The sequence below is a fragment of the Diceros bicornis genome, chromosome 27 (genome assembly GCF_020826845.1).
Source record: "Diceros bicornis minor isolate mBicDic1 chromosome 27, mDicBic1.mat.cur, whole genome shotgun sequence".
NCBI classification, from domain to species: Eukaryota; Metazoa; Chordata; class Mammalia; order Perissodactyla; family Rhinocerotidae; genus Diceros; species Diceros bicornis.
In genome coordinates this window covers 1,747,024-1,773,317 of record NC_080766.1, presented here as the reverse complement: position 1 = coordinate 1,773,317, position 26,294 = coordinate 1,747,024, and the positions used below count along the sequence as shown (strand labels likewise).

At 51.7% G+C, this 26,294-nt stretch overlaps 1 long non-coding RNA gene across 2 annotated transcripts in view; it reads left to right on the top strand.

Annotated features, from left to right (window-relative positions):
* The first annotated feature begins 22,619 nt into the window (after positions 1–22,619).
* LOC131423083 (uncharacterized) overlaps positions 22,620–26,294 on the top strand; it is a 48,124-nt gene continuing 44,449 nt past the window's right edge. For both annotated transcript variants that reach the window (XR_009224215.1, XR_009224216.1), the window contains exon 1: positions 22,620–22,673. This is a non-coding gene — a long non-coding RNA (uncharacterized LOC131423083). The remainder of the gene's footprint in view (positions 22,674–26,294) is intronic.

The following is a 26,294-nucleotide window of genomic DNA, read 5'->3' as shown; positions in this document are numbered from 1 at the left end:
TACTTCTATGAATTAATAGATTAATGCAGTATTAGATTAGGAGTTAGTTTCTGAGATTGAAATTAAGATAAGTATATTGTTGCACCTGAAGGCTTTCTTAATTGGTGGCTGAATTTAGGCCAACTAGTGTATTGTTTGTACTCCCTCTCTAAGGAAGGTTGTATCCTGTATCTGAAAGGCTGTACCTCTTTAGGGCTGAGTCTGGGGAAGGCAGGAGGCTGGACAAGTGTGGAGCTGGCTCTGGCCCAGAGGGATGAGCAAGAGACACAGGACACCTGCTGCCACACACAGCCACAGCAGACATCACCAATCAGTCACGACATGCTGGGCTGCAGAGCCCAGAGAGCCCACCAGTCCTCAACAAGTTGCACACGGAAGCCACTCCCGGGCAGAGCAGGGGGCAGTGATGAACCCATTTGCCATCCCAGCTCCCCTAAGACGTGCTCCAGGCCTCGTTTCCCCACTTACTCCGCCAGCTCCTCACTGTCCTCGGGACTCAGGCCTTCAAGGCCCGCCAGCAGGCTGCTCCAGCACTTCTCCTTCCTTACCATCGCCTCCCCTCTCTGCTCCCACTCTAGTTCCAGGGCAAGTTACCTGTGGCTCCTGAGTGATGCTCCTTGGCCTGGAAGGGCCTTCCTTCACGTCATCCACCCTGTGCATGCCTACTTACCCTTCAAGACTCGACTCCAGTGATGCCTCCTCAGGAAGCCCTCCCTGACGCTCCATCTCCCTAGGCCTGCTCTGGGCCACCACTCTGCCTCCTGCCCACATCTGTCACTGCCTGGAACCTTGCTGGGCCCCATTCTCTGATCTTCACGTGTACCCCAGCCCCTCAGGTGGGAAGGAAATTCTTAGGCTCAGGGCAATGGAGCAGATTCCTGGACTGTGGTGACACTGCCCACCCCAGGAGAGGTCATTCTTTGGGCCTTTTCCAGCTTTGGCCCATTGCAGCTCAGCTGGAGCCAGGACACAGGGAGGCTGGCTCTGGGCCCAGCAGATCACAGCGTCGGCTTAGGGAAAAGTTACAGGGGGCCACACAGAGGGGCTCGGGACAAAACTCCAAGTCGATGATACCCTTGCTAAGGGCAGCAGGGGCCAAAGGCAGCTGCACAGGCCACAGGAAGTGCTGGCGAGCTTTTCATCTGCTCCGAGAGTCCCAGGGCTGGATAGAAGGAACTCAGGAGGCCCATCTGAGGTGCAGGTCACCTCGGGGGCATGCAAGCAGAAGCTGAGGGTCCCACAGCAAGTGGAATCTGAAGAGGTGACCCTCAAACTCCTTGCGGCACTAACGTCTCTGAGTTGGAAGTCAGTCCCCTCAGTCACAGCCTCTAGCTGCCCCCTCACAGGGTTGTGCCTCACAAACACCGCTCCCAAGGAGAGTGGAGGCTGAGGGTGAAGGCAACCTCCTACCCGTGAGAACCGCTGTGATCACGGCCTCCCACAAGGGGCTAAGGATGATGAGCAAGGGACAGAGGGACTGACCCACATGACTTCCCCTCGGATGCTGAACATGCTTGTGATTCACCAGGCCAATCAGTATCTGTCCTTCTCCTCCACTCCTCTCTCCCCAAAAGGACATGTCAGTGTTTACTATGACATCCAAAGACACATCAAGGGCATCTGGGAAGAATCATGTGTACATCTGGAGAGAAGGGAACTGTGAAAACCAGTAATATCTGCATCCATGTGTGCAGATACCGACATCTACATACAGCTGTCACATTCTTCCAGCAGCCCTGGAATACTCCACAATCATGCTGGCAGGTTTTGGCACATAGTAGCCAAACGAACTGGTGGTGTCCCCAAGTGCCACCACTGCTGGGGTCTACCTTGAGATTTGGGGGAGGCAGGGTGCCATGCCCCATCTCACAAAAGTCTGGCTGGTGTCCAGGAGGGTCTCACAGCCTTCGACAATCATGCCCTCCATGGCTATGTTTTCCTGGATGCTCTTTGTCTTGTTTACTTCATTGTACATTATCCTGTCAGGACAGAAAATGTCAGAGACAGGCTGCCCCCGTCTCTCAGGGAGAAGGGAATGCCGGGCGTCTGGCCAGACCTAGGAAGAAGGCCCGGCACCCAGGATTCTCAGGTGGAGCCTGTGGTCACAAAGGGGGAGAGAGCATGCATATTGAATGCCCGCTCTGCCGGGCACTCTATGGGCATGGTATCACATCATCCTTCTCATAGCCCAAGGAGACAGGTGTTGGAAATGGAAATGGAGATTAACAGCTAGAAAGCAGGTCTGATTTAAAAGTTTGAACCACGTGGAACTGAGACGGCAAAACTGGGAGGACAGGAGTATAGGAAACAACCTTTCTTCATTACTCTGCCCCCCACACCACTACTGGCCTTATCTCCATCCATAGAACTCCACCCACCCATCCTTCCTCAGGGCCTTTGCATTTACTGTCTCCACCCCTCCCTCAATGCATGTTATATAGCTGCTTCCTTAATGTTCAGGTCCTGGAATGGCTTAGTTTTGGACCACCTGGCAATCCAGCTGGCTCAATGAAAGTCTGACTCCCGTAGGCTCCAGCATGTTTGGTGGGAGCAAGACACACCTTGTCCCTTAATGTGAGAATAAGGACAACTCTCCTATTTGTCCTGTTCTGACTGCCGCAACACCCCTCCTCCAGGAGGTGGCGCCATTTAACTGCTTTTTAAAAATAGCATTGGTGGTGGGGCCGGCCCCGTGGCTTAGCGGTTAAGTGTGCACGCTCCGTTACTGGCGGCCCGGGTTCGGATCCCGGGCGCGCACCGACACGCTGCTTCTCCGGCCATGCTGAGGCCACGTCCCACATACAGCAACTAGAAGGATGTGCAACTATGACACACAACTATCTACTGGGGCTTTGGGGAAAAAAAGGAGGAGGATTGGCAATAGATGTTAGCTCAGAGCCGGTCTTCCTCAGCCAAAAAAAAAAAACAAAAGGATTAGCGTGGATGTTAGCTCAGGGCTGATCTTCCTCACACACAAACAAATAGCATTCGTTGGAAAAGAGGCCTGTGAGTTGCCAACTTTGTTAAGAGCCTTGGTGGGTTTTCAGAAGTCTTAGGAAGATAGTAATTTTGTGGGGATGAGCATCTGGAGAAAGTACCCCACTTACTCCAAGAAAAGCACAAATGTCTTATTTGTCTGCTGATGCCTCAAATTCTACAACCACGACCAGATCACCAAGAGGGCTGCTTAATATACATGGCTTCCAAAGTTCTCTAGTAGACACTGTCCAATTTAACCCTCCCAGCAAAGAGAGATGACACTGGTCGAGCTGGATCGGTGATTAACGAACTCAGCGATGAGCCAATTACTGGGCCCCTCTGACCCTCAGTGTGCTCACCTGTAGAATGTCGGAGTGAGGATGGAAAAGAATGCATTTCACGTGCTGACCTCAGGCCCAGCACACACGGCAGGTGCTTGAGTAAAGGGCCGTGATCACTGTTGCTAGTATCACTGGTTGCAAAGGTGTTATTATCCAACTATTATTACCCGTTGTTTTCTGGCTATCAGACTGTGGCATGGAGATGGAGTCTCTTCCTTAGAATCCTCAGTCCCTCCCTCCCAGCAATGCTCTTCTCAGCAGCCCAGTCCCTAGCCCTCTTCTGGAAGGGTCGGGGCACAGGGAGGCACCATTCAAGGATATGCTAGTTCCCTGGATAGGGATTCATTTTTGGAAGTTAGCAAAGGTAAACAGAACCATTTCTTTTGACGATGGTGGAGATTTTGCTGAGGAGGGCTGTATTTGCTACAAACAAGGGGGCGATCCCACAGTAGCAACACTAGTTTCACTGTTAGACAAGTGCCAGCTGCAGCTGCTCAGGACCCCTGCCAGCCCCGGCTGGGTTTTGTGCTGAAAGCCACACCGTCCACGCAGCTGGGGAGGAGTTCCCAGGGCCGCAGTCTACCGGGGCAGCTGGAATTGACAACCTGGGTTACAGTGAGCCCAAGAGATGAGGTTCAGGAGAAAAAGCGGGACAAAGGCCAGAGGTAGGAGAGAGTCAGCCCCAGGGCAGGAGTGTTTCTGAGCACAGCCAGGGAGGGTTTGTTATCTGATGGCTTCCTGCAGGGCTGGGAGCTTTCCTCAGTCCCCCAAGGGAGAGAGAGAGGAGGATGAAAGGGCTGCTGTCAGGGCTATAGGAAAACCCTCCTCTGTGCCACTAGGGGTGTGTTCAGGCCAGATGCAGGGGATCAGGTGATCAGATGAGTAGGCTTCGGGAAAGGGGATCGGGATCTTAGGATAAATGCCTTGGCACTCATGTGCCTTCCTTGCTATGGCCCGCACCGGTACAGGGCATGCCACAGGGATGAGGAGCCTCGTTGGAGTCCCAAGTCTTCTCCTTGGGGAAGTGTGCAGGATTTGGCTCCTTGGGTCATGAGAGGACTGGGGTCTCCACCCCACAATGGTTTTTGTTAGTCTACAAACACACTCTGATTACATCTGCTCCCTGAATGAACCCCCACTCCGCGGCCTGTGCCCTGCCCTAGTCCAGCCTGGTCCTCCCTCTGCCCAGCTGGGAGACGTGGCCCTACTGGCTGCCTTTTGCTGGGCTCGGGAAGCCATTTAGGGCACTGAGTGGTTGGCAGGGCTGGGTACTGGATCCTACATGCTGCAGACCGACCCTCCTTTGCAGATTCTGGCAGCCCATCGTTGAGTACAAGGCTGCTCATCATCTCTTAGCCTCCATAAGGTGCAGACCCCAGGGCTCAGCTCTTGGTACGCACCTCGTTCCTGCCTAAACCTACTCCCTTGGTGATCTCACCAGTCTTGTGACTTTAAATACCATCTCGAGCTGATGGCTCCTGAATGGCTCACTCCCTTACACTTCAGACTCAAACGCCCTCCTCCATCTTGTCCCCTCCACCACTGTTGTCCATCTCAAGCTCAACATGCCCCCAGTCAAGATCCAGTGAAGCAAGAAAGATTTCCCCTCCACACCTGCCCATCCTGCCAGTTTTTCCATCTTGGTTAGCAGCAACTCCAACCTTCTGCTTGCTCAGCCAAAAACTGTCGAATCACTCTTGCCTCCCATCTTCTCTCTCCCCACATCTAATGCATCAGAAACTCCTGTTGGTTCCATCTTCAAAACACACCCCGAATCTGAACCTCCTCCTCACCTCCACTGCCACCACCTGGTGCAGGCCACCGTCAACTGCTGCCTGGGCTGTTGTAGGCGCCTCCTCCCTGGTCTCTCTGCTTCTGCCCCGGCAGAGGAAGGATCCCCCTGGGCTTTGGAGACTGAATGAGGGGCAGCGGAGGGGCCTTGACCAGAGGGCTGGGGCCTCTGACACTGGAAAAGTCAGGCGTTTGTCCATCCATGACACTGCCTGCTGTGACTGCACCCTTGGGCACATGAAGGCCCATCAGCCAGGACTCCCTCTGGGGCTCCTATACCACAGGTTGTGAGACACTGACACTGGAGAACAGGGGAAGTTGGCAGAGTGTCTGCGAGTCCCTGGGCGGATCCCTGTTCTGGCAGATGGGCCCACGTGAGTGCCCAGGGCCCTTCCTCAAACCCCATCTGTGCCAGGGACAGCACACCACCCACACCATCCCACCAACTGCCCCCTGAGCTTGAGCTGTGAACTCCTCAGATTGCTCCGGAGACCCTGCTTCCAGGTGGGGCAAGCTGGGGGTGCCCCAACCACCACCGCTTGGGATCCTAACCTGAACATGATATTTTAGCATCTGGGGCTCAGGAAACTCCTGCTGGGGAGCATCCTTAGCCCTGGCCTTTCCACTGATGGGGGCACCCCGGAGCCGGGCTCACCCAGAGAGCTCCCCCAGTTTAGCCCTGGCATCGTCCAGTCTGTTGGCTCTATGTGCTCGTGAAAAGTGGGCCAGGAGCTCATGCAGTGTCAGAATGTGCCTGGGAATCTGCGGCAGGGAGAGGCAGGGGGACAGGGACAGAGGCAAGGAGAGAGACAGTGATGAAGTAAGTCAGAGAGAAAACAGCAATGTAGAGAGGGAGAGAGAGTGACCAAGTGGACGGAGAATGGTTCTCTCAGCAACCAGCACTCTCATGAGCAGGGATGAGGACGGACACCCACAGCACTTCTGATCTCAACTCTAATGTGGAGGATCTTCCAGGGTCTTGTTTGGGGCAAGAGCCCAGATCTTGATGCTCTAAGCCAGCAGGAGAAAGGGCCTGGAGGTGGGCTCAGTACCAGGAGCTCCCGCTCACCTTCCCACACTGCATGCTCTGCGGAGCTGGACAACCCTGCGGTCTGCTGGGTCAAGGGCTGGCCCTAACCCCATTCTCCAGGCAGCTCAGAGCTGGGGCCTGTTAGGGTCTGGGCTCTCCCGGCCATGGCTCCATGGTGCCCCCAGCTGTGGCTTGTTCCCAGCTGGGGCCCTCACTGCCATGGACCCCCAGAAGGCTCCCAAGGCATGTGCCCTCAAGGACAGGGCTAGGTGTCAGCTGGAACATGGGGTCAGTGAGGAAGATCTCCAGAACTCTCTCCTTGCAGTCAGTTTGGCCTCATAGTGCTTCAGCAGCTTGTCAAAGTCACTGTTCTGCTTGCAGTGGGCCAGGATCTGCAGGCTGTACTGGTAGCTGGAGACCAACTCCTGATAGAAATTGACCATGGGCAGCAGGATGTCTAATGGGTCTGCACGAGGAGTGGCTCCACAAGCCCTTGGTCACCCAACCCCACCCACAGAGGTTGAGACATAGTTCAGAGCTCCCACCCAGAGACACCCTTGACTTTGAGGATGATTCTGGCACCACTGCCCTATCCAGGGCCAGATAGTTGGCCCCAGGCATCAGGACACCATCAGAGTCACAGATCTTTATAGAGATGGGGCCCCATCTTGTCTGACACCTGTGTATTGGAAGGTCGGAGAGGGCTGTTGTGGGTGCTGTGGTGTGCCTCGCCGCCTGAAGGGTCTGAAGGGCTACCCAGCTCCGGAGTTTTGGGGGTTCAGCTGAGGCCTCCGTGGTCACTGAATTGCAGCTCCACATCCCCCTCAGCCCTGGCTCCCCCAAGAGGCCTCCCTCCCAGTGTGCCCCACCAGTGACAGAAGTGACTCATCCGAGGTCATAAGGTGAGTCAGTAGCTGGCCTGGAACCAGGTCTCCTGAGTCCTCCATTCCAGGGCTTCCCTCCACAAGACATGCCCTCCCGAGTCACGTCCCTTCAGCTGTCTGTCCCTTTATCCATTTGTCCCTGTCCTTCCACACCTCCCCAGGCTCAGCAACTTGGGTCTGCTGCTGGCCTGCTCTGTCCCAACCTCTTGGAAACACAATACCCTGCCTTCCAGCTCCCGAAAGCCCAGCCAATCTCCCCAAACCTGCCCTTCAGTACTTGATTGGCAGGGATGGGTCCACTGAAACCTCTGCTTATAAACTCCATTAAAGAAAAACATGCCTCCTTTGCAATAAACTCTAAGTGGGAGCTTACACAGGGCATTCCACTACCCATGGGACGGCACCATCACCCACACAACTACAGGAAGTGCAGACCTCGTCTTTCTAGGGCCTCTTCCCATTGTGACCTTGGGGGAAAAGCGGGGCTCTCTGACTTAGGGAAGTGAACAAGAAAATGTCACACTCAGTGTGGGAGAGGCGCGATGCAGGTGGTCCTACTGTGCAGCCCTCGGGGCCGTCAGGGCGTTGCAGTCAGCTCAGAGAGCAGTGACGCAGGGTGGAAGGAGTGGGAGCCTTGACCGTGCTTCTACCTTTTGTTTCAGTCATTCTACTTTTGGAAACCTGTCCCAAGGAGACGCTCTCTCATAGGAACATTTCAGTTGCAGAGATGAGTGTTTCTAGTAACAAAAATTTGCAACAACTTTAAGAACCAATGATGGGAGATGGCTGCATGGATGATGGCATGCTCACAGGTACTGGAGGATCATACAGCCATCAAAAAGCATACTTTCAGCATGAGAAAACACTTGTGCTATAATGTTAAGTAAAAAAACAAACACATCAAGATTCAAATTCAACATTCATATATGTGATATTATGTAAATAAAGCGGGGGGAACATCCCAAGGTCTGTGCATAGAAAAAAATTTGAAGAAAACACAACAAAGTGTTTACAGTGGTTATCTTTGGGAAGGAGAACTATGGTTGGTATAGCTTTGAACATTTTCTGATTCTCTAGATTGTCAAATTTTCTCAAATGGGTTCATATACATAATTTTTAAAAGGGAAAAGTAGATAAGGAACTAAAAATATATCACTTCCTCCTAGAAAAACAGCTTTTGCCAACTTGTCTTTCCTCTTCTGCTCCCTCTGAGGGATTCTGTGTGTTTTAAGGTGTGTTTTACACCCCGGGAGGATGGAAGAGCTGCCAGCCTGGAGGAGTGGGCCCTGGAGAGGGACTTCTCAGGTGGATTTTGGTGCAGGTGGGGCTGGGGACCTCTACCAGGGCTGCCTCCTCACCCAGATCCCAGAGGGCCAGCTGGAGATGCAGGTCTTCAGGCCTTGGTCAAGATCTGGTGCAAACACACGATGGCGTCACTGACAGAGGAACCACAGGGTAAGCTCCGGCCACGGAGTTCCTGCCCCTCCAAGACCTCGCCCACAAGTCCAGCAGAGCTGAGGGGACTAGGGAGAGGGCAGGGGCTGCCACCACCGGTGGGACTCGAGCAGCCTTTCTCAAGTGACACCTTATGTGAAAACACCATCAGCAGGATGGACTATGTAACTTGTGGCCCACTGCAGAGAAAATATGCAGGACCCCTTCTTAAAAAATGACAAAATTTCAAGATGGTGACAGCAGAGCACTAAACCAAACATAGACTTTTCTAAACATGGATCACACGCCCCAGAAGCTGGCAGAGGACGGGAGCTGCTCTCGCTGCCAGCCTTCCTGGCACCCTCAGTGTCCACCTGCTGCGGTGACCCCAAGGGATCTTAGAGGAACTCAGGGCTCTGGAGAATTCAGAGGAAATGCCACTGATGATGTGAAAAGAGCTAGGGCTTGAGACCCACACAGATCAGGCTCAAATCCACCTTATCCTGCTTCTCAGCTGTGTGACCTCCAGCAAGATGCCTAATATCTCTGAACCTCAGGTCTTTCCTGTAAAATATGAAGGTGAAATGATGTCACTCCTGTAAGTAATGGGACAATTTGAGGGCCTGGTACAGAGAAGTTGCTCAGTAAAGACTACCTCTCGACCACCCCCTTTTGTGGGGACAACTTAGAAAAGCAAAAACACCCAGATTCTCCCAAGCACATGCCCTGTCACCACCTAAAGATCCCTGGGTATCATGCCTTCTCACTGGCAGCTTAGCACCAGGTTGGGTAATGGGCCTCTGAGCACCCCTGGCAGCCACATTTGCCGTGGCTCCCCTCCCAGCACCCTCTTCCCCGCCCATGCTCCCCAGCCAGCCAGCTCCAGAACACAGCCCGAGTCTCCTCCCTCAGGATGAGCTGTAAGGATACCAGAGAGACTTCCTGCAGCCCCCTCCCCTCCCAACTGTTCCTCCTCTGTTCTTGTTCATCACCCTCAGCTCCTACCACCCTGGAGACCTGGGAACCACCCCAATGTGTCTGGTGTTTGAGCTGAACGACAGAGGGGAAGCCAAAGGGACTCTGTCGTGCACCCCATTTGTAGACAGGAAAACAGACCCAGAGAGAAAGCGTGAAGCCCCCGGGAGTCAGGGCAGCCCCAGCGTAGGAGCCTGTCCTCATATCCCTGCAGTGGTCTCTGTCTTTCTCTGCCACATCAGATGCCCCTCCCTAGTCCCATTCTCCACGTGTGCTCTCTGCTCCCTCCCTCTATGATGACCCAGCACTTTGGGTGTTGGAGTCCCCTGGTGCTTTCCTCTTCTGTGAGCTGCCACGGGGCTGTCTCCTCTCCCAGCAGTTTGTGCCCTGAGGGCAAACCCCCACCTTGGGGTCTCACTCTCTCAGTACAACAAGAGCAGGGGTGGAACGTGCTTAGTGGGCACAGAGACACACTTGAGCTGTGTGGCACACGTCCAAAGATAGTAGCTCAGGAAATCACAAACATGCCACAGAGCCAGCTCCCCTCCCTTTCCAGGGCATGTGGCTTTGTCCCCTCAAGGCCACTTGCTGAAGCACAGGATGAATGGGCTCTGACAATTGACGGAATGGAGCACTTTGAAAGCAAAATGGGACAGTTAGCCACTCTCCACTTCCGGGTTGCTAAAACTACACCAGCCTGTGCTTGAAGAGCGGCTGAAAATATCTAATGGAGAAATATTCAGTGTCAATGCAAGCTTTTCTATTTTTTCCATTCTCTGAGAACCTAGGCACATGAAATAATGGCTGTTCTTGGACCTGAACTCTAAAGAACTAAGGGACTCACACACAGGCTCATGGAGAGCTCAGAGACACGTGGATGCCCAACCAGCACCCTCACTGCCCTGATTTCATCACCCCCATGCCAGTCTGCTCTCTTTGCCAGTTCTGGGATTTGCACGTGGTAGCCTTTTCTCTTTAGGATTGTGGGGTATGCGTGTGGGTGTGGGTGTGTGGGTAAATGTAGTCTGTACGTAAAACTGATGGCGCTCTTCTCAGAGGCATCTACAGGACATCTACTCCCCTGGGACCAGAGCAAAAACCAGATGCAGTCAGGTCAGATGCTCTGCTGCCTGCACAGGCAACACTGGCAGTCTGGGAGTCTGATTTAAGGATTGTGCTGGGTGGGCAATGCTCTGGAGAGCTGTGAGCTTGGAGACCTTGCAGAAGCCTTGGGCCACGGCCCACCCCTGCTAGGAGCCAATGTCAGGATGGCCGCAGGAACCCCAGCCCCTCTGAGATCACAGAGACAGCCTTTCTCTTATCCTGAAGGTTCCTTCTGAGGATGCATTTGCTTTGGATCCAGGTTGGCTTGGCTGACGTCCAAGGCCTGCTCAGTTGACCTTTGTCAATGATGACCACGGAGAGTTGGGAATTCGGCTTATTATCCCAACTCGCTGGCTAGAGTCCAGCTCTGGCTACCCAACCTGGCTCAATGTCGGGCGTCTCAGCTGAGCCCTGCCCACTTGCCATCCCACAGTCTGGCCTTCTTGGCCCATCAGAGGCAAACCCTCATTTGCCGCATCCCTCGGCGGCACTGCTCGTTCGCTCCTGCCCCACCACAGTCCCCTCTCTGGAGACAGTGTCTTTAATCCAGAATGCATTTAGTCGGTGCAGTCATTGATGGAGGAATTAGTCCATGGTTTTCTCTCTTTTGTTAGCAGTCAAGGTTTTGCTAAAGATCTCTGTACTTCCTGTTTTTCAAACAGCTGCCACACAACTCAGTTCTCTCTCCTTCCTTCTCCATTCCCTCTGGCCTCTTCCAAGCCTAAGAGATGCCCATCTCTGTCTCCCTTTGTGCCAATCCTGTCAGCATGTCCTGATGGAGTTCGTGTGGTGGCACCATGCTGGGCATGGGTGAGACAGCCAGAGGGGGATAAGTCAGATCCCTTCACTGGAGGAGTTTCCAGCCTAAGAAAAGGGTCAGAAACCCACAGAGGTAACTTATACTCCAACAAGGTGAGGCCAGAACAGAGGTGGGCCCCTAATGCAGTGGGAGGGTCTCACCATGGAATCCACAAGTGCTACTCAGAGGTTTTGAAGGACAAAACAGGAGCCCAATTGGGCTGGCCCCGTGCTGTGGTAGTTAAGTGCATGAGCTCCGCTGCTGGTGGCCCGGGATCCAAACTGATGCACCGCTTGTCATGCCATGCTGTGGTTGTGTCCCATATAAAAGTGGAGGAAAATGGGCACAGATATTATCCCATGGCCAGTCTTTCTCAGCAAAAAGTGGAAGATTGGCATGGATGTTAGCTCAGGGCTGACCTTCCTCACAAAAAAAAAAAAAAGAAACTCAACATGTGTGCTAGAGTATAGAAGGAATTGGAGCAGAAGGGATGATGTGAACAAAGATGCAGAGTACAACAGGGTGTTGAGTTCAGGGCAGCAGGGGTGGGGATGGCAGGAGGAACATGGGAAACAGGACTCAAGGCATGGAGTGGGCCCTGCAGAGAGGCTGCCTGGGGAGGGTCAAGGTGGCCCTCTCCATGTCAAAGTTGGTTTGTAAACATGATCCCAAGGCTACAGTTTTACCACAAACCCTGAACTGAAGATCTGTGCAGTTTCTTGCAGAGTCAGCCTTCCAGGATTCTGAGTGCTCCCAAGCCAGGAAAATACCATGACCACCTCTAAATTCCTACCCTTCCCTTTGGGCTGCCTGAGCCGTCCCAACTTACTTCCAATCATAAATGGGAGAAAAATAACTATTAAAACAATGAAATGGTGCCAAACTGAGGATTCTAGAGGAGGGAAGGATTCTTCTCAGAAGAGGATGTTCCCTTTGTTTTAGATGGTCCTTGTAGCTTTTTGGTTACAAAAGATGAAGCCCAAGAGGACTCTTTAGATGGGAGAGAAGAGACTGAGCAGAGCTGGACAGTTTTGCTTAATAACTTTGCTTTTGTTTGGGTGTGATCTCCCGTTACCTCTAGGGAGAGTTGGCTGCTGGTGGGGGCTCTGAGTGTAGAGGGTATAGAGGGAGTAGAGACAGGGCCAGTGTCCTCGATGTCTGACCTGTGCACAGCCTGCTAAGAAGGGTCTAATGCCTGGTTTAAGGCTCTGCTGTTGTTGCCTTGAAATTCTTAAGAGCCCTGCATTTTCAATTTGCACTGGGCCCAGCAAAGTATTTAGCTGATCCTGAAAAAAGGTGTAGACAAGGGTATATTGGTAAAGGATTAATGACCAGCTCTCTGAAAGAAAAACTCTGACTGGTAGCACTGGCCAATTTCCATGCTGTAAACATTCCTACCTTGGCCCATTTTAAGCTACCAAAGAGTGAATAACAAGCTTGCAAGATTCTTGAAAATTTCACAACCGACTTGCAAGTTGGTGTGAGCCAGCTCCAGCACATCACTGGATGTAAGGCGAGGGTCTTGGCAGATAAAGGGATTATGAACACCCCCACCACCACCAAAATGACAGTTGGGAGAGTGTGGAGAGAGGCCAGCGTGAGGAGAGGAGGTCAGCAAGAAATCCCTGTAGCAGGAAAGGCTGAGCGACAGGAGGGCAAGGATGTCTTCTATTCAGCTTTCAGCTGTTTTCTGTTTCAGTACTGGAAACCCCCTCGAGTGCATCTAAGCCTTTCAGAAAGTCTGGTCCATACTTGGCCCATGTTGAGGGCTTGGGGAGTGAAGGAGGAGCCAGCTGGGTGTCATTAGGGCTTTCCTGGATACTCTGGTTCTCCTCCTGGGTCAGGGCAGGACTGTACTGCCCAGGGCCCTGAAGTCGGGTGTGGTCATGTGACTCGCTGTGTCCAATAAAACTTGAGCAGAGTTGTCAGGCATCATTTGCCACATTCCTTCCCCTGCCCTGGGACTGGTGAATTTCCTGATGGTGGGAGCCCCGTCAGCCTGTGTCCCTGACTCTGAGTGAGAATTTTGTGGAGCAGAACACACAATGGACACACAGTGTGAGAGAGAAAGCATTCTTTGTTGTTTTAAGCCTCTGAGACTTGGGGGCTGTTTGTAATTGCAGCAGAATCTAGTTCCATCTGACGGACACATGGAGCGACCACAAGGGGGCAAGGAGCAGTCAAGACTGAGTGGAGACTGGCACTGTGAGAAGTGATACAAGAAGCCAGGAGAGCAGAATTGGAAGCCAGATGTGGCCAGGAAAATGGAAGACCCTGAAAATCCTCAGGAATACGTGGGATGGGGCTTGAGGAAGTTTTCTGGCTATCAGGTGACACAGTGTTTCCTGAATATGCACATTTTATATGGCCCGTCTCCCCAGCAAGGAAGGAATAACGTGTGTGGCAGGCACAGGTCAAGGATCTACAGCCAGGAGACCCAAAGTTAAGCCTGGATTCCAGCGCTGGAAGTGACCTTGGAGTGACCTTGGATAAGTCCTTTCCTCTTCTGTGGACCTCTCAGTTCTCAGATCCCTCCCAGCTCTGACGTTCTATGACCCTCTGTCTTTGTCACGGGCGTCACTCATCACTTACTTGGCTCCTCAGCACCTCCTGCCTACCTGATGGCCTACTTCTTGGGAAATGGGCTCTGTTTCAACTTCCTGGAGCCCCTCCAGAACATACAAGTGCCCTCTGCTCTGCAGGGTGTGCGTGTGTGTGTGTGTGTGTGTGTTTGTGTGTGTGAGAGAGAGAGAGAGAGAGTGAGAGTGAGTGAGTGAGGGAGTGAGAGAGAGAGAGAGAGAGAGAAAGACTACAGCCAGAAAGGTTTACCAAGCTGATCTTGCAAAGTCTTACTTAGGGGCCGGCTACATGGCTTAGTGGTTAAGTGCACCCGCTGCGCTACTGGTGGCCCGGGTTCGGATCCCGGGTGCGCACTGACGCACCGTTCGTCCAGCCATGATGAGGCGGCGTCCCACATACGACAACTAGATGGATGTGCAACTGTGATATACACTTATGTACTGGGGCTTTAGGGAGAAAAAGGAGGACTGGCAATATATGTTAGCTCACAGCCGGTCTTCCTCAGCAAAAAGAGGAAGATTGGCATGAATGTTAGCTCAGGGCTTATCTTCCTCACACACACACAAAAAAAGCCTTACTTTAAAATATCGTTTTCCCTGGAGAGTAATATACTGAGTTGGAAACGTTGCTCCTAATTCTCACCACAAAGGCCTCTGCTGCCACGCTGACACAAACACAAACACACACACTTTCACCAAAACTGACCAGTTTTGTGCTCTCCAGCACCAGAGAGGGCCCTGCCCTTTGCACCCACCCCTTCTCTGGCCTACCAACCCCCGAAAACTTTCAAGGCCATATGCGATATGAACCCATACCTTCTTTGGCCATAAAATGACTCGTTTTCTACCTGGGTTCACACTGCAAACTATATTATGGTGCCCATCACACTCTACCACAATCAGACCTTAAGGCTAGAAGCTTCCATCTCTTTGCTGCCTCCCACAGAACCTGATGTCCATTCATTCATCAAGTCCTTACAGAGTACCTACTATGTGCGAGGCAGAAGGGACAGAGTGATAAAGGACACCCCTGCCTTCAAGGAAGTCCCACCAGACCAGGTGAGGGACAGACACCTGAGGAGCCGGCTCTGCCATGGCATGCTGAGGGTGGGAAAGCTGTGGCAGCAGGGGTCATGGAGCACATTCTGGGATGAGAGTCCCCAGGAGGAGGCATTTGAGCTTGGTAGGATTCCACCAGGCAGGGAAGCGTGGGGGTGGAAGGGGCACTCCATACAGAAGCCCCAGCATATGCAAAGGCCAAGGTGTGCACAGCTCATGACCGGGGACACTGGCTGGAGCCCCGAGTGATGGGGTAAGAGGAGCCTGGGGAAGAGGATGAGGCAGTGGTCAGCAGATTTTAGGCAGTTAGAGAATGAGTGAGTGAGTGAATGACCCCCTTGATCATGAAGCCAGTAACCTGGTACTGGTCCTTAGACCTATTCCTTCGTCCTTAGCAAGGACTCAGCTTGGTTTCAGGGCTATGTGTAGGGCTAGGATAGATCTCAGAATGAACTAGATGGTTTAGACATGGGACAAGCCCCGATCCCAGGACCCACAAGTAGAGTGGCAAGACTGGCAAGCAGACACACAGACCTGGGTTCTAGTCCTGGCTCTGCCACCTCCCAGCTGTGTGAGCTTGGTCAGGTGCCTTGAGTTCTCTGAGCCTGCTTCCTCGTTCCAACCTATGAGGATGGTTATGGGGACTGACTAAGAAAGCATCTCTGACAGTGCCTGCTGCAGTGTAGAGGAGGTGTGTGGAATCTGAAACTTTTGTTCAAGCTCAAGTTTCAAGCTGATGTGATCATTAGTTCAGAGCTTGACAGCGGCACCATAAGGTGGAATTAGCAACTTCAGAGCGTTGAACATTCTAGGCAGAGCTGGCTTCAAGGGCGTGTGATGGAGTCCTGTGCTCAGAAGGCCCCATGCTTGGGGCTTCAAGTTCTGCAGTTGCAACCTTGAAGTTATTATTTCTCTTTGAATTTGTTTTCATGAGAAACATCTGATGGAACAATGGAGCACACCCCAGGGGCTTGGAGCCTCAGCCCTCATGTGTTCCTGCCTACTGTTGCCTCCCTGGGATGGTCTCTCAGCTGCTTGCTCCTCACATGCCGGCACCCCCAGAACCCATGACCTCCTCTATCCTCTGTCTGGGAGCAAATGGGTGGAGTCAGCCAGGAAGACTCACATTCCACAGTGAGTCACCCTCCACCTTCTGCAGGGGCCTTGGGGTAGGTGCAGAAATGGCGGGTGCAGTGAACACCCGATCCTGTCTCAGGGCAAGGCAAGGAGACAATGCCTGGGCACTAGGTGGGTGACTCAGCAGGGGCATCTTGCCCACCCCTCATCTAGGTACCAAGTGTATCATGGCACAGAGTTTAGAGGAGGTTGAAGGTTGATATTGGGGGGTTGCCTGTCTGCCATGGGTGGGTTGGTGGGCTGTGAGAAGGGGAGGTCGACTTCCCCGACTCCACCCAAGGCCTTGCATTTTTCCCTTGCATCAGGCCCTACAAATCATGCAGCCAACCCTGGTTAGAATCTGTTTCCATTTTCCCATCCTCAGCTCAGAGTCCACGGTCCTTATGTGATGTGGCCAAATTGCTCTGAGCATCTGATGCGCACTGGTGAGATGAGGGGGGGAGAGGCAATCACATCATTCGGCGCTGGGGTAGACAGCTGGTGAGGGGCATCTAAGGGACAGAAAGCCAGCGCCTCCCAAGCTTTAATGTAAATGGCAATCGACTGGGATGTTGTGAAAGTGCAGATTCTGATTCTGGAGGTCTGTGCAGGGCCTGAGATTCTGCATTTCTAACATGCTCTTGCTTCATGGACCACATTTTGAGTAGTGAAGTTCTAGAAGCCTTAACCTAGGAACAGCGTGGCCTCCAGACTGATGCCCGGCAAGCCCCTGTAGGAGCTCTTATGACAGGCAGAGGGAACGACTGCTTAGAACTTAGCCAGCAGCCCACACTGTGATGACTCACCAGTAACTCTGTGTCCCCGGACACTTCAGCTGATAATGTGGGAATGCTTAGTCAATGTGGTCATCAGCAGAGTAATTAAAAACTCGCCCATAAATAACCTCACTCAATCCTCACAACTTTATCAGGCAAGTATAAAAAGGCTGCTTTATAGATGAAGGAATTGAGGCACAGATGATGGGGGGATGTACTCTAGGTTGCAACCGTCAAGTGGCAGAGGTAGGATCTGAACTCAGATCTGGCTAAGGCCCTTCCCACTCTGCCAGCATCACTAAATTTAAGTTTCTAGGCTGGCATAGCTGTGGCTGGAAGCTGGTCCCCCTGCCCATCATGTGCCCCCCCGATCTTGCAGGAGCCCAGAGTGTGAGGTGTTTGGCCTGTGCCCTGGGCCCCCTGGCCAGCCTCCTCTGCACCCCTAGCCAGCAGTCACCTCTGCCTTCAGCCACTCGATATTGATCTCCCCATCCTCGATCTGCTGCCGTAGCTGCTTGGCTACTGTCTTCTCGTCTCCATGATCTGCAGCAGGTGCAGGTACTTCTGCATCAGCTCTTCACACTCCCTGGCCAGGGTCTGGTAGACGTGGACAGACAGATGTGGTAAGACACTGCCTTCTTGTCCCCCAAGAGATCCAACCAGAAATGGGGCTCTGCCACTGACTGCAATTAGGAGATGGTCCTGACTCCCAGATATGGTGTGCGGGGCATTGACCTGGCTGCTGTGCTGTTACTGACTGCTCTGGCTCCTTCTCCAAATCCTGTCTCACATTCTGACCTCTGGTCCTCTAACTGATCCTGTTCTCTCCCCTCTCCCTCCGATCCACATCCTAGGGCCTTTGTACAGGCTCACTCTCTTGTTAGACATAATGCATCTGCTGACTTGAAGTTAAAGTCAATGCTCAAATTGAACAACAAGGATGTGACAGCACATCTGTTTACAACATGGTTCACTGAATATTTTGAGTCCACTGTTGAGACCTACCACTCAGAGAAAGAGATTCCTTTCAAAATATGACTGCTCACTGGCAAGTGCTGGGGTTCCCATGGAGAGACTGATGTTGGTGTGTGCCCCCCTCCACACACGCACCAAAGTTAGGAAAAGTCTTATGACTCGCATAATAGAGGTCTCTGAGGAGAGCAGGGCCAGAATCTGAAGTAGCTCTGAAATGGCTTGAGGGAGCAAGGAAAGGAGCCTGGTCTGGGTTTTTGTTGTGGTTGGAGGTTTTAAAGAAAAATTATTTAATGAGACCTGTCAAAGATGGTAAGGCATATTTTATTCAGAACCACTGTGATACGTAGGGACCACCGTGATGGGATTCACAGCGGGGGAGAAATGAGATTGGACTCTACTCTGAATGCAGCATGGGCAAGTGGGAATTCATGGCCAGGCAGCATGGTGGGGGTCACAGGATGGAAAATTACTAAGAGAAAAAACAAGTGTTGGGGTTTCTGGCTAACCTGACCTAACAGGATTCTTACCAAAGAGAGGCCAGAGTGATCAGACACCACCTGAGGGATGGTGGAGGAGGAGGAGGAGCCTGAGCAGATCTCGATGGTGATCAGACATACGGGTGGGTGTTCTGGTTAAACTGACTTAGCAAGGTTCTTGCTAAAACTGGATTTTACAAGGAAGTGTACAGACAGGCCTACAAGAAGGTTCAGGAGCCTGACTAAAGTTTGGTCAAAGCAAGAAATCTTTGCCAGGCGTGAGACCAGGGCAAGAGTTCTGCACACAGACAGGGATTGTGTGGTTGGATCCGAAGCCAGTTCCAGAGAAGGGACTTCTTAATCCTGGTGGGGAAGGAAAAAGCCTCCCAAGAACCATTGCCCCAGCCCCGCCCAGCACGCCCCTCCCCTCCCTGACTCCCTGCTGCCCCTCCTGCCCCAACAGCCATGGGCTTGTCAGGCCAGCGCCAGAGCACCGAGGGCGGATGGAAAGAGAGTCCAGACACGCAGGGACCTGGTTGTCAGACGCACCGGTCTCACTATGGGAGCTGCCCCCACCCGCTCCACCTGAGGAGCTGCTCCCCCCAACGGCCCCGCCCCAAACCATGCCAGCCAGTCCCAGCGGCTAAGAGTCCAGGCGAGCACAGTCTTCCATGCTGACCGGTGCAGGTGCCCCTACCCGCGTCCCTCTCCCCGCTGCCCAGGAGAATGAGCAGAATGTGATGCTCAACCACTGGGGCCAATCCAGGTGAGCAACGTGGGCAGGGCCAGAAGTGTGGGCGGAAGTGCATCGGTCGCCATCTTGGCGTCCGGCGGGGCCCCTCTCGGAGGGCCGACCACATTCTCCCTCCCCCCTCGGTCTGGGTCATTTGCTATGAACACCGCAGCAGCGACCCATCAGGGCAGCGGAACAGACGCGTTTTGGCAGCGCTACCCCAGGGTGGGTGCATCAGGCAGCAGTTTGCCTAGGCCCACAGATGTGGCCATCTTGCTTTACGGAGGACAGATGGGCACGCGCCGCCATCTTGCCATCCTGCGGGGCGTGGGGACCAGCTCCCACTTGCTGCACAGTGTCGCTTTGAGCCCTACTCTTGTGGCAGTCCCACTGTGGGGCGGAGAAGAGGGGGCCGGAGCCTGGCAGCATGACAGCCTGAGGCCCGGGATGGTGATCACTGCACTGCCACGAACTGCTCCCACCACTGGGCAACGAGGAGAAACAGCCATCTCATTCCACAGGTAACCAGCTGCTGCCGCCCAGTCAGACCCCTGGTGTTCCAGCCCAAGGCAGGCAGCACTCTGTGCTTGGGGCCTCGGGGCCGGTCCAGAAGGTGAGTGAGCGCCGGGCGCTATGTGGCCTTGGTCTGTGCCACTGTCTCTGCTCTGGGCACCTCGGGCCACTGCGGCCATCCCATGGCCACTGGCACCCACCTTATGGCCTCCACCACACTGTCACCCCCACCCCCTGGCCACTCTGCTCTCCACTGATTCAGGCTGGGGCCAACAATGTCAAGAAACAGGGTATTCTGGAAACACTCTTTCTTAGGTCACTATCTTCTTGCATTTGCCATGACTTTTCTGCTCTTTTGATGGCAGGGAGCCTGCCTTGATCTCTGAGATCAGGAATGTGGCTGAGCAAATGCAGCTTCTACCTCCAAATTGACACGCCTCTCAGATGCTCTGTTGCTAGAAGGGTCCTGGCAGTGCAGGGAAAGGTGGCTCTGCACTGGAGGTGAGTCCTGGAGAGGCGTCTGACTCTGCAGATTCTGCATGTGACAGCATCCTGGGTGGAGGAGGTTGCAACCCACTCCTCACTGGGAGGCTTACCCTGGGGACTCAGGGAAGGGGCTCCTCTCTTCACTTCTTCCTTGGGATCCCACAGCAAGATGAGGGGTTTGCCTTCCCTTTGGCCTGGCTCCCTTCATGAGGGCTTCTGGAATTCAGCCAGTTGAGTGAGTCCTTTCCTGCAGACTCTGCAATGGAGGTCCCAGAACAGTGCACTGAAGACATTCTACTTTGAAAACCTCCTGGCAGATCCTTTTGTTTCATGTTGCAGGTTGTTATTGAATATTTAAAGACCTGAATGCCACTTGTTGTCTTTAGTCTTATTCAAAGTTAACAGTGGTTTGTTTTAAGTCGGAAGTTGTTACAATCCATCCAAAGAACTAGTAATGTGAGCTTGTTTCAGAAGTCAGAGAACATGCTTTCTTGACAGTTTCCTTCAGAGTCTGTGTCCCAAAAGTTTTGTTACTGTTTTTGAGAATGATGCAAAACACTACAGAGAAGGTTGCTCTTGGCATGTGTCATTGTTTAACGTGGTATGGGGGCAAAGGAAGTGGGGGTCCTTTTGTAACTTGTCACAAAGCATTGAGAAATGTTAGAAGGTCAGGTTGCTTGGAACTCCCTGAGGACCTAGTATCCACTCGGCCTCATGAGGGTTAGATGAACTCAGGAGGAGAAGAAAGCCTCGAGAGAGACCCCCTTCCTCCCCATGTGCATAGTTTTCTCTAAATAGAGATTTTACCTTAATGAGGAGAAAAGATTATGAAGTGTCTTGGTCAGTACATTTCAGGGGCTGGTTGCTTGGTACAGGAAGCAGTTTTCCTCCTGGTAGTGGAAGGACAGGAGGAACACAGAACCACAGCTCTTGGGGCTGACCTCCTCTTGGCGGCAGTCCTGCATCCTCGGCTGCTTGAGTAGAGCTGGGGCCAGGCGCCCTGCTGAGTGCCTGGGAGGCTCTGCTGGCCGACACCTGGCCTGGCTTTGAAATAGGGGGACCAATCCTCCCCATTTTAGCACCCAAAGTCCTGCATCCCAGGGACAGCAGGAGGGTTGGAGAGCCATGAGCTTCTAGGAACTATTTCTGAGGCTTCCTGAAGCCTTTCGTGTTGTCTTGGTGCCATCCTGTGCTCTCTGCCCGAGCATCTTTGTTCCTACAGGGCACTTACCACAACCTGGGAGAAGGTCTTCACCTTCCTTCCTTCTCTGCCCTACAGATGGTCAGCTCCTTAAGGTAGACAGTGGGTCTTTCATCTTTCTATTACAGTAATAACTTGCAAGCAGAGGTGTTCCTTAAAACTTTACTAAAGTTTTAAATGGGCAAAATTCCTAAGTGTGGGTGTTCCCAAAAACACTTGTTTTGCTTTTATAATTGATTATTTTAGGGGGAGACATTTAATTCTTTCTTTTTAATTACTTTTTCATGTATCCTTGCAGGCTCCACATAAAGGACTCAAAACGTCTTGTCCAGTTGCTAAAAGTTGTTCACAGGGATGACTGGACCCTATTAAGTATTCTTTCATCTGTAGTGAACATTTCACCAAAAAAAACTCTTGAACAGGCTGGAGGGTCAGTACTACATGTTAAAGCCCACGGCCTTGCCCTCCATCTTCCACCTGACTGAGAAGGAGGAGCTGAAGGCCACTGCCGCCCCAGAAGAAATGAGACCAAGATAGCCGCCAGGGACAAGAGGAACATGCCAGTGAAGCAGATGGGAAAGGAGCTTCAGGTTCATCCTCATCCTCGAGGGAAAACCTGAGGGCCCAGGAAGGGTCCCGCAAATTGAAGCGAGCCCTTCTGCAGGGCAAACCCGAACCCAATGCCACCCAGGAAGCCACCAGTCAGGAGCGGGCAAAGAGTCTCTGGAAGGAACTCCAGGAGACAGTGTGGTCTCCACAGCGTGAGGCAGCCAGGGAGATGCAAACAGGTCTGCTGTAGATGCTGGCGATGAGACCGCCTCTTCCCAGCCAGGGCCTGCTGGATAAGAGTGGCATTTCCGTGGGTGACTTTATCCCTCAGGATCTGAGGCATGCAGATTTATTGGCTGGCATCCTTCTTACAGTTTCTCCTCAGCACACACTCAAGAGAGGCCATCTGTCCCTCGAGAGGCTGTTGACCGAAAGAGGCTGAAGAGAGATGTGGAGCCCACCTACAGTGGGGCCAGCCTTGGGCCTGATGAGAGCTTGGCCCAGAGCCCCCACGTTCATCATTCACAATGATGCCTCAGAAACTCTCCCAGAGCCCCTTCACCCTCCAACAGATGTCACCCCGGAGCCAGCCGTGGAAGATGTGCAGGATGAACACAGCAACACCGGCCCCAGGTCCCTCAGCGGGGTCATCCTGTCAGCGCTGGGGCCTAAGAACTCCTGGACTCGCTGCACTCCTACTGCTTCTGGTCCCGGGGGAACAGGAGCACGGGTGCCGCCTGCAGGAGCAGGTGGAGAAGGACAGCGAGCTGAAGAGGGGCAGCTGCCGACAGCCAGGTGCACACGCTGCAGGAGGAGCTGGACGAGCTGAAGGGAGGGGCTCCCTAACTGAGCAGCCTGCTGCCCCCAGCCGAGGTCAGTCCTGGGGCTCAGGGCTCCCCCACTGCCTGCTCCTCATGAGGAGTTTCCTGCTCCACAGCAGACGGCCCCTGAGCACCTCTGTGTGCAGCATGCCTGCTGCTGTCTTGGGAGAAGGCTCTGCTGGTAGCCGCCCCTTGCACACAGGGAGCCCAGGCTGCAGAGCTCACCCCGCTCGCTCTAGGGTGCTCAAGAGGCACCGGTAGTTGTCAGGGTTTAGCAGGTGGGGAAGGAGGCATTGCAGGTCAGCTGGGAAAGCCAGACCTACTCAATGAATGGTGCCTGGATAGTTGGTTTTCCACTTGAACAGGAGAAAATCAGCTTCTGTTGCATCCCTCACACAAATGTAAATTCCAATGAGTTAGGATCTAAATGTGAAATAAAATCGACATAGTAAACTATTGGAAAAGTTATAGGAGACTCTTAACATTATGGGGAGGTGCTTTCCATACATGTTTTAATGAATATCCTTGAACTGAAGTCATTTTGAACATTTTAATAATTTCTTTAAAATTTGAAACATCTTTTTGAGTAGAATACATTCTCTTTTGTAAAAATTAAAACACTAGAGAAATACATAAGCTAAGAAGTGGTAAAAACTCCTATTTCTCACCTACCTCCCAACTTTTATTCCTTGTCGGTAGTAAAATTTGGTGTGTAATCTCCTCCACTGTTTCCTGTGCTTTACCTACATATTTCTCCACCTGTACAAATAGGTTGGATATATTTTTGGTGTGTTTCTTTGCTATGTTTCTGATTTTCCTGCTCTCTTACAGTTTAGTAGTTGTAAACATTGGTTTCTCGATATTCCTTACATATTGAGGGTACCATCTTTTCCCTGTTATACATCCATGGAAAACATTTTCCTACCACATTGCTCATTTAATCTGGATCAGTGCTTGTCTTCCCAGATGTCAGTAACACTTCAAGAGGGAAACGGGTCTATGTGACAGGCTATTCAGGATCTCCGGGACCCCCGGGGCAACAACCAGTAGGACAACCCAAAACAAGAAACAAAACCCATCCCGCATGTTTCCAGATGCATCCTATGGGAAGGACGGCTCCAGTTGAGGACCACTGATGTCCTGGTCAGAGTTATCCACTATGTTCTCCTATCACGTTAAAGCTGTTTCTGTAGTTTCTCGTACCTGATGGTACAATTTGGTGCCTTTGTCTGTTCCTCTTGGTGCCTTTGTCTGTTCTTCTTGGTCAGACTGACCAAGGTTTCTCACTGTTACAGGTCTTTCCAGACAGCCAGCCCTTGACTCCATTGCTCAGGTCTATGTTGTTGTTCCTGTCTGGTGAATTCTCCCTTCATTCTGCTGTCATTGGTTTTATTGTGGTGTTGTTCTGGCTCTTGGAGGGAAGTGCTCAGCTTGCTGTACAGGTGATATTCCCTGATACCTGCAGTGGAGGCTGTGTCCCTTCTTCTGTCCCCTTGTCCCCACGTCATGGATTTGCCTCATGCTGCTCTCATTGCTGTTCATTTCTAAAGAGTTTCTCCTGTCTGTCTGGATTCCCTCTTTAACCTGAGAGATTTAGAAGGGTGTGGACAGATTTTCAAGTGGCTATGTTGGGGGAGGGGAGCCAATATTTTGTGATTATTTTTTACTTTTATTGCTTTAAGTTCCAGTAATATAGTCACTTATAGATTTCTGCTTTTTGGACTCTTTAGAGATTTCATTGTGGCTTAGCACACAGTCCATTGTGGTGACTGTTTCATCGTGGTTTGAGGAGAATGTTCGCTCTCCACTAGATGCTTACGTTGTCCCTGGGGCTGAGGCTAGATCTAGCTTTTTTGTGTTTGTCAGCAGATCTGTTTCCTAACTTACTGTATCACTTGACCTGTGGCTTTTTAAGAGAGGTAAGGTAGGTTTCCCTGTGGAAAGGGAAGGCACCTCCCTTGGGGTGCCTGTGTCTTCTTGTTTGTCCAGTTTTGCTTTATGTTTCAAGACCATATTGTTAGGTGCATAAGTGTCCCTGACAGTTATCAACACAGAGAACCCCTTTTTGTCCCATTTAAAGTCTTATTTCTTTATCTCCTTATTTTCAACCATATTATATCCCTTTATTTTATAACAATATTTTAACTCAACTTGAGAACCTTCATGTTTTTATAGAGCAATTTGATCTATTTACAATTGTGATTATTGATAAATTGGAATGTGAGTCTACCATTTAATTTAATTTTTAATTTGTTAGGTTTTCTCATGATTTTTCTATTCCTTTAGTGGGTGTCTTTCAGCTTTTAGGAACAACCATTTCTGCCTCTCTTTCTGTAAATGCTTAGAGTTGATCAGTTCCTGTGTTTTACACTCCCAACTCATCACCTTCCGGTCCCCGGCTTGAGAATATCTGATCTTAGTTCTGTGTTTTTATTTTCCCCATCAAGCAACCAGGATTGGATGTAAGTATACGTTTTATTGGTTACTTTGTTCACAACTGTTTATTGTATCCAAATTTTTCCTCCTTTTGGAAAGATTTGATGCTATTTTGGAACTCATATGACAGTGAAATTTTGAGACGAATCGAGTCTGAGATAGTCCTTAGGTACTGATGCTGGGGAGCTAGCACCTAACCTCTTAAAGTTGCATTGGTGTGTCAGCAGAGTCGGGATGAGGTCAGAGATATTTAAAAACGTGGAATTGAATGAGGTTTCCTGGAGACACTGTAGCTGTGGAAGGGCCCTGGGCCCAGCCTAGGAGCAGGCAGTGTTTGCAGAGGTGTAGCTGAAGAGGGTCCAGGAAAGGGGCCTGAAATGGTGGAGCATGAAGTTGCAGGAACCATGAGGGGAAAGGGTATTGCAGAAAGGAAGGGTGCTCAGCTGGATGGGATACAGCTCTGATCAGAATGGAGAAAAGATGGCTGGACTCGGCCACATGGGATCACTGGTGACCTCAGTCTCCTTGAGAGGGTGAGAATAAAGCTGGGTCTAGAGTGGGGGAAGGGAAGCCATGGGAGGGCAGTAGGTATGAGGCACTTTATTTAAGAGGTTTAGCCATGAAGGGGAGTTGGGAAAGTGGACAATAACCAAAAGGGAGCATGGGTCCAAGGGAGAGTTTTGTTTGTAAGGCGGAGATTAGCTACAAGGTGTCTGTGCTGCAGGTAGGACCAGATAGGGAGGAGGAGTCTGCTGGGCCCTGAAGAGGTGCCGGGCTGGGCTCCTGTTATGAGAGGTTTGGGGATTCGATTGGAGAGGTAAAAGAAACTTTCCACTCCAAACAAATGGACTGAAGGTATATTTTATTATAGAGAGGATGGTAAAGGTGATAGTCCGCAAACGGATCTGAATAGGTCAAATAATAAGAGGGAAAAAACACCAGCTCGACTGGAAAGGGAAAACATCCCCATCGGCTGAGATAGCAGCACATTTGAATAGGTCATATAATAAGAGGGAAAAACATCAGATCTATCGGATAAGGAAACACCAGATCGACTGAAGTGAAATGACACAAATCAACCAGAAAGAGAAACACCAGGTTGACTGAAAAGAGAACACATCAGATCAATTACTTCACAATAAATCAATTACTCACAACATCCATGCCCCACTGCTGGGAGAGTCCTGTCAATTGACACTGCTGGGCGGGAATCACAGTCCTGGGCAAGGCGTCTCTT